The sequence below is a fragment of the Dermochelys coriacea genome, chromosome 2 (genome assembly GCF_009764565.3).
Source record: "Dermochelys coriacea isolate rDerCor1 chromosome 2, rDerCor1.pri.v4, whole genome shotgun sequence".
Classification (NCBI taxonomy): domain Eukaryota; kingdom Metazoa; phylum Chordata; order Testudines; family Dermochelyidae; genus Dermochelys; species Dermochelys coriacea.
Window position 1 is genome coordinate 222,772,756 of NC_050069.1, and position 8,436 is coordinate 222,781,191.

Genomic DNA, 8,436 nt, shown 5'->3' on the forward strand with positions numbered 1-8,436 from the left:
TACCTTGGGCAGCTCCCAAAAGCAACCAGCAAATCACTCTGGCAGCAGCTCCTAGGTGGGGGAGTTAGGGGGTCTCTGTGCTGATGTCCTCAGGCACCGCTCCCATCGGTCACAGTTACAAGGGCAGGATAGAAAACAGTCCCAGAAGGGTAAAAGACTCTCCTCCTATCAACTGAGGAGGGGTGACTACAGGGCAATCATGTTCAGCTGAGAAGGGATTACCAGAGATCAGTTAGGATCAACTGAGAGAGAGTTACCTGAGGTCAATTAAGATCAGCTGATTCCAACTAAGTGCTGCAGAAGACCTTTTTAAACCCTCCCCTGTTGGAGTGAGGAGGGGAAGTTAAGCTGCCAGTAGGTGAGGTGTAGCAAGACTCACCAGGAAGGGAGACTGCATCCCCTCCCATAAGGGAGAAAAACAAGCCTAAAAAGACTGGCTGAGAGAAGGAGCTGCCTGCCCTGTGCAGCTAAGAGGGACTGTTTTACCCCAAGCCCATTTCACTAAGGCTACAAATAGCTGAGGCTGGCAAGACTGAGAAGGTGCCTTGCCACACTAAGGAGTCCAGTTTTCATTTTAAACCAAAGCCAATACAGAGACATAAATTTTACAAGCATCAGTTTTTAAAAGCAAGCCCTACCAAAAAAAAAAAAAAAAAAGGAAAGGGCAATCTTCTTTCAGAAGGCCATCCAGTAGAATTCATCCTATTTGCCATCTCTGCTCTCCATTGTAATTACAGCCCTGTATGTCTTCCTCTTTGAGCTCTCACTTCTTGCATAACAGCAATATGGTAAGCTGCTTTTGTGTATGTGATGATACCCAATGTAGGATGTGAAAAAGGATATGAGGCTATTTTAAACATCTCCCAAGGCTTTCTTCTTTCTTTTATTTTAAAATCTATTTTATTTCTGTTTATTGCTCAAATGTTTGCTGTTACAATTCAAATAAACTCTAAAAATGTTTTTTAAAAAATAAAACTGGAGGACACTAGTTGCAAAATATAAACATTGAAAATGAGTAAAAATTAAAACAAACTCAGGATCTTTAGGTGTAATACAAGGCAACTTGACAAATAATTCATCAGTGTAATTGAAAAAATTTAATTTGAGTGGAACAGTAAAAACCACAATGTCCCTGATCCCACACACTGCTCCACATGCACTGATCTTACCCATGCAGTGTAAAGACATGGTAGTTTGCCTGTATGGAACAAGATGCAAGATTGTGGCCAGTATGGATATTTTGTAATGATGCATAATCCCATTTCAAAATCTCTAACTAGACAAAATAACTCTGATGTACTAAATCTTTCTTTGGGCCCATTTGTTTCAAACACAATGATACCTGAGAAACTAAATAACTGACTACTGAATGTAATTTTTTTCTTTATTAAAAAAAATAAAAATCAAGTATTCACTAGTTACAGAGATCAGCTACAATATACATGCCTCCTAATGATCACATAAACCACACTTGTTGAATGCACATCAAGTCTTTCCCCATTGTAAGAGTAACTTTGAATGAAGAGAAGCATGTTTTTTTATATATATAGTGTGATGTGAAGGAGGAAACAGGACACAGCACTCATTTGTCTTTTGTAGCAGTTTCTGTGGCCAAGATTTTCAAAAGTGTGTAGTGATTTGGGTTGCCTCAGTACTTGGGTGTCTAATTTGAGCCTGGGTCCTGATTTTCAAAAAGTACTGAGGGAAAACAAAAGCACTTTTAAGATTTTTTTTTCAAGTTGTCCACTCAAAAATTGAGGCATGCAAGATTATTAAACACTTTTGAAAATCTTGTCCTCTGTTTGTACTTTGAGGATCCTGTATACAGATTCAGACATATTAAGATTCCATGTTAATATGTTCAATTAGTTAGGTCCTCCTAATTTCAACAGAGTGATGCTGATTTACACAAGATGAAAAATTTGACTGATCGGTTTATAGAGTAATTTCTATAGAACCATATTAAACCTATTAATTTCCAGTCTTTTATGGAAAAATATTATAGAATTTAAGAGTATGTGGAATTTTTTCTAAATTAAAGGGAAACAAAATGTTCACTAATAGTTATTAGTCAAAACCAGAAGGATTGAATTAGACCTAACACCAATGTTTTTTGGATCATAAATATCATCACGGATCATAGATACATATTCTGAGTGTGGACATGTATAGGTTTTCCCTTAATGTCTTTCTGCTTGGATACCAAAACATAGCTAGCACTACATGTGTACTCTTTGTCACATGTACATGCAGACTAGTACTGAAACAAACAGAGAGGAACCCCATGATCCACAAAATTGCTGAAGAGTCATGCAGGCAAGTCATTGTGAGTTATGGATTGTGGTGCCATTGTGCATGAATGAAAATGTCATATTATTTGTATTAGTACTTACATCTTTCAGTGAATTCAAAAAACGAACATTCCCCATGAATCTGGAAAGTCATAACTATACATAACTTTTTCCTTTTTTACTCACTGGTCAGTTGCAGAATGGAGGCTGGGCATTGTCCCTTAGATGAAAAATGAAAACCATGTAGTCCTATTGTTTATAGCTTAAAAAAGAGAGAGAGAGTGTGTTGTGAAGAATAAACAACAATAACCAACATGCAGCTGGGTGTAAATAGATTGGTTTGCCTGATCTATGTTATGTGATGTCCATTCCTTTGTTATGCTAAGTATTTTCCATTTGGGTGAGATGGTATTTTTTTGTGTCTTTATGTCTACCAGCAGATGTGATCCAGACTCTAATTATGTCTATATTTAGTCCAGCTAGTCACAGCTTGTTTGTTTGCAGAGTAGATAATGATACTGTATCTTGTTCATTGTTCTACCGACATTACGTATTTGGCAACCCGGAAGAACAATGGGTGGTTATCACAAATGTTTGCTTTTTTGTTGTTGTTTTGTTTTTGTTTTTGTCTGAGGGAAAGAAAGGTCAGGTAAAATTATTATTTATGAAAAGTGCCAAATTGGTAGCCTTGAAAACTGACTACATTGTCCACAGAGCAGACATGCAGTAGTAGTACATCTGGTTCACCCCTGAACTGGAGAGACTGTTACCCCAAAAATAAATTATGGGACACCACTATATTAACCTTTCTATTACCCCCTTAGTCTGTCCTTCCTGAGGTAAAAGTTTCCAGGGTTGTTAAGGAAACACTAAAGGACATGGATATAACCTTCCAATAAAGTAATTGACACAGGCAGTATTCTTTCCAAAACAAAATATCTTTTATTAATGTAACTAATAATCCCTAATACATTGTATTTTAAAAATCCTAAACAAAGCACAAAATCCCTGAAACACAATCTCTTGTTGCAAATAGTTTAAATGATTCTAAGCAAAGCACTTTGTTACAATAGCCAGTTTATAACAAATTGCTGACAGCAGTTCTTAAATTTGCTTTAAAAATTCCATAAGTAAAATACGAATTAAAACACACACACACACACACACACACACACACACACACCTCCTGGGTGTGGTATTCTGTCCCATCTAGTAGCACTGAGAGCACTTAGAGAGACAGATTAATGAGTCTGCTCTACAGCCTTAACTACAAGTCAGTTGGCTTTTAGCTCATGCTACGCACAAAGATGGACTACAAGCCGTCAGGAACAGTATCCTCGATACTGTCACGGCTAACCTGGTGGCTGAACTTTGTGACTTTGTCCTCACCTGTAACTATTTCACATTTGGTGACAATGTATACCTTCAAATCAGCGGCACTGCGATGGGTACCCGCATGGCCCACAGTATGCCAACATTTTTATGGCTGACTTAGAACAACGCTTCCTCAGCTCTCGTCCCCTAATGCCCCTACTCTACTTGCGCTACATTGATGATATCTTCATCATCTGGATCCATGGAAAAGAAGCTCTTGAGGAATTCCACCATGATTTCAACAATTTCCATCCCACCATCAACCTCAGCCTGGACCAGTCCACACAAGAGATCCACTTCCTGGACACTACGGTGCTAATAAGGGATGGTCACATAAACACCACCCTATATCGGAAACCTACTGACCGCTATTCCTACCTACATGCCTCTAGCTTTCATCCAGATCATACCACTCGATCCATTGTCTACAGCCAAGCGCTACGATATAACCACATTTGCTCCAACCCCTCAGACAGAGACAAACACCTACAAGATCTCTATCATGCATTCCTACAACTACAATACCCACCTGCTGAAGTGAAGAAACAGATTGACAGAGCCAGAAGAGTCCCCAGAAGTCACCTACTACAGGACAGGCCCAACAAAGAAAACAACAGAACGCCACTAGCCATCACCTTCAGCCCCCAACTAAAACCTCTCCAACGCATCATCAAGGATCTACAACCTATCCTGAAGGACGACCCATCACTCTCACAGATCTTGGGAGACAGCCAGTCCTTGCCTACAGACAGCCCCCCAACCTGAAGCAAATACTCACTAGCAACCACACAACAAAAACACTAACCCAGGAACCTATCCTTGCAACAAAGCCCGTTGCCAACTCTGTCCACATATCTATTCAGGGGATACCATCATAGGGCCTAATCACATCAGCCACACTATCAGAGGCATGATTGTTTCATGTTCTCTGTGTGTGTGTGTATATAAATCTCTCCTCTGTTTTTTCCACCAAATGCATCCGATGAAGTGAGCTGTAGCTCACGAAAGCTTATGCTCTAATAAATTTGTTAGTCTCTAAGGTGCCACAAGTACTCCTTTTCTTTTTGCGAATACAGACTAACACGGCTGCTACTCTGAAACCTATCAGAGGCTCGTTCACCTGAGCATCTACCAATGTGATATATGCCATCATGTGCCAGCAATGCCCCTCTGCCATGTACATTGGCCAAACTGGACAGTCTCTACGTAAAAGAATGAATGGGCACAAATCAGACATCAAGAATTATAACATTCAAAAACCAGTTGGAGAACACTTCAATCTCTCTGGTCACTCGATCACAGACCTAAGAGTGGCTATCCTTCAACAAAAAAAGCTTCAAAAACAGACTCCAACGAGAGACTGCTGAATTGGAATTAATTTGCAAACTGGATACAATTAACTTAGGCTTGAATAGAGACTGGGAATGGATGAGTCATTACACAAAGTAAAACTATTTCCCCATGGTGTTTCTCCCCCCCACCCCACCCCACCCCACCCCCCACTGTTCCTCTGATATTCTTGTTAACTGCTGGAATTAGCCTACCTTGCTTGTCACCATGAAAGGTTTTCCTCCTTTCTCCCCCCCTGCTGCTGGTGATGGCTTGTCTTAAGTGATCACTCTCCTTACAGTGTGTATGATAAATCCATTGTTTCATGTTCTCTGTGTGTGTGTATATAAATCTCTCCTCTGTTTTTTCCACCAAATGCATCCGATGAAGTGAGCTGTAGCTCACGAAAGCTTATACTCTAATAAATTTGTTAGTCTCTAAGGTGCCACAAGTACTCCTTTTCTTTTTGCGAATACAAACTAACACGGCTGCTACTCTGAAACAGCTCATGCTATAGAGGCTCATGCATTAAGTTCCAGAGGCCCCAGGTTCAATCCCACCCGCAGATGACTGGGTCTGTCAGTGTTACACATATTAAATACTATGCTAAACTATACTACAGTAAAAATTAAAACTGTCAAGCTTACTTTACAAATCTGTTGGCATCCCTTTGAGATCACTGGTGCTGCCTTATAAATTCTTGGTATTTTTCTTTTGATCACTGTTGCTGCTCAGCTCCTGGTCCGTTGGTCTTGTTCCACTCCAGTTATTTTCTCTTTTTCTCTGCAGCAACTTTTCTAACTTCTCTCCAGCAGCTCCTCTTTGACTTCCCTTGCTGGCTTTCCTTGCTGGCTTCCATCTGCTTCCGATCATGTGTGTCTCTCTTTCTGATTCAACTAAGGCCATGTCTACACTACCACTTATGTCAGCAAAACTTGTGTCACTCAGGGGTGTGAAAAAACACATGTACACAATGCTATGTTGATGGGAGAATTTCTCCCACTGACATAGTTTCCATCGCTCATTGAGGTGGTTTTATTATGTTGATGGGAGAGTTTTCTCCCATGAGCATACAGCAGCTATACCAGTGATCTTACAACTGCGCAACTGTATCAGTACAGCTGTGCTGCTGCAAGTTTGCTAGTGTAGACATGGTCTAAGAAACTGCCTGCTGGCCTTTTATACTGTCCTATTGGGACTTCCTTATATACCTATGAAGGGGTGTGCACAGGGCTGGTGCACCACTAGGCAAATAGGCGGTCGCCTAGGATGCCAAGTGGTTGAGGGTGGCTAAAAGTGTGCTCCGGTGAGGTGGTGGAGCGGAAGTGAGCTGCAGCAGAGGGGCACAGGAAGGGCCGCCTGCAGCAAGTAACGGGTGTGTGTGGGGTGGGGGGTGATGCACAGGGGAACCGCTCCACGCCCCAGCTCACCTCTGCTCTGCCTCCTCGTCTGGGTGCGCCGCCCCGCTCCGCTCTGCTTCTCTCCCTCCCAGGCTTGCGTGCCAAACAGCTGATTGGTGCTGCAAGCCTGGGAGGCGGGAGAAGTGGCAGCAGCGGTGTGCTTGGGGAGGAGGCAGAGCAGAGGTGACCTGGGGCCGGGGAGTTGTCGCATGGCTCCCTGGGCTGAGGGGAGTTGCTGCACGGCTCCTGGATGGGAGAGGGGGCGGTGGGGAGCTGCCACAGGGGGGCGCTTCAGGTTGGAGAGGGGGTGGCGTGGAATTGAAGCGGGGGGGGGTGCTTCAGGGCGGAGAGGGAGCAGCGGGGAGTGCCACGGGAGGGGTGCTTCAGGGCAGAGGAGGGGCGGCAGGGAGCTGCCATGGGGGGGCGCTTCAGGGCGGAGGGGAAGCAGCAGGGAGCTGCCACAGGGGGGTGCCTCAGGAAGGAGGGGGGTGTAAGGTGGAAGTTTTGCCTAGGGCATAAAACATCCTTGCACCAGCCCTGGGCAAGAAGGGGTTAACCCACACTATGGGCAGAGGAAGTCTTGCCCCTCCCTCCATGCTGGACATGCTCCAACTGCTGCTTCAGTAAAAACAGGAGTAGTCCAGATCAGCCTAGGCTGACCTAGGATGGATGGAGGAAGGATGGATGGTGGCGGCTCCAGCCCAGGAGCTGTTGCAGCCCCTGACTGTGGGAGCCTGAGAACCAGACAGGAGCCCAGTTGCCTAAGGTGTCCAATTGGAATCACATTTCCAGGGAACTCTGTGCCAAGGAACTTGGAGAGCCTAACAACACACAGACCACTGCTTCAGGAGAAAGGGTAGGAAGTGACCCAGGGGGCTGAGGCTAGCCATAAACCCCCGAGAAAGGTCATCGTGTTGCGGCAGGATTCCTGCTGACTCGGTGGCGAACACGCTCGCTTCTGGCAGGGCCCTGGGCCAGACCCAGGCCCCCCTACCCCAGCTGTCACCCCCCACTGTGGTGGCCCCTGACAGCCCCGAACCCAAGGACAGCTGTATTGACTCTGGCCGTTAGGCTGCCTCGCCCTGAACATGAGGGCAGACATATTGTCTCTGGCCATTAGGCCGTACTTTCTTGAGCCCAAGGACAGGCTGGTGGACTTTAACTGTGGGGCCATCACACCCTCGATCCGCCTCAAAGGGGGATGGGTGTGCATATCCCGCGACACTACCCTTCAGCAATTTCCCCATTCACACATGCTCAGACGCAACTGTTAGCTCAGAATTATGACTGACAACTCTGATCTTTAAAACAAGTTGTGACCGGTCTGAGTGGGCTATGGCTGGCTAGCTGCTCAGTTAACTGACTCTGTTATTCCTTACTCTACATGCTCAATAGCCACCAATCTTGCACATGCTCCATGTTCTCATTTACGTCAGAGCTGTGATTCTGCCAATCCACACACACACGCATACCTGGCTCTTTCCCAGGGCACCATTTGAGAAATTGTGGGCTTTCAGCTGAGCATGCTCAGGGTCTGCAGCGTTCATATCGGGTGGAGTGATTTTTTTTTTTTGGCTTATTCAGAATAAAGATTAGAAAAACGAAGTGGAGACTAGAGAATTTCCCTAGTGATAAGACCACGTCTATTGGTCAGAGGGTTGTTCACTCTCTGTGGTAGTTGATTCCTTACATTCTTAGTTTTTTTGAAACTGCCATTCAAGGTACTGACTGTTAAGATTTTTTTTAATGATGCTTATCAATTTATTTTGTGTTAATTACCAAACAGCCCTCAGAGAATAAAAACTTTTCATCTTTACCTACCTGAGCCAGACTATAGATGAGTCTCTGTGTCTCATTGCTACTCATCCAGATCTCCGACATACATTTCAATCCTAAATCCTTCTACATCAGAAATTAGAATTTAATTGCATAGCATTGTCTGTGGATGGAATATGGATATATCAGAATAGCCAGCATCAAATAATTAATAAAATGCTCTGTGTTTTTTTGAAAGGACACAACATGACATTGCCATTTGTAGC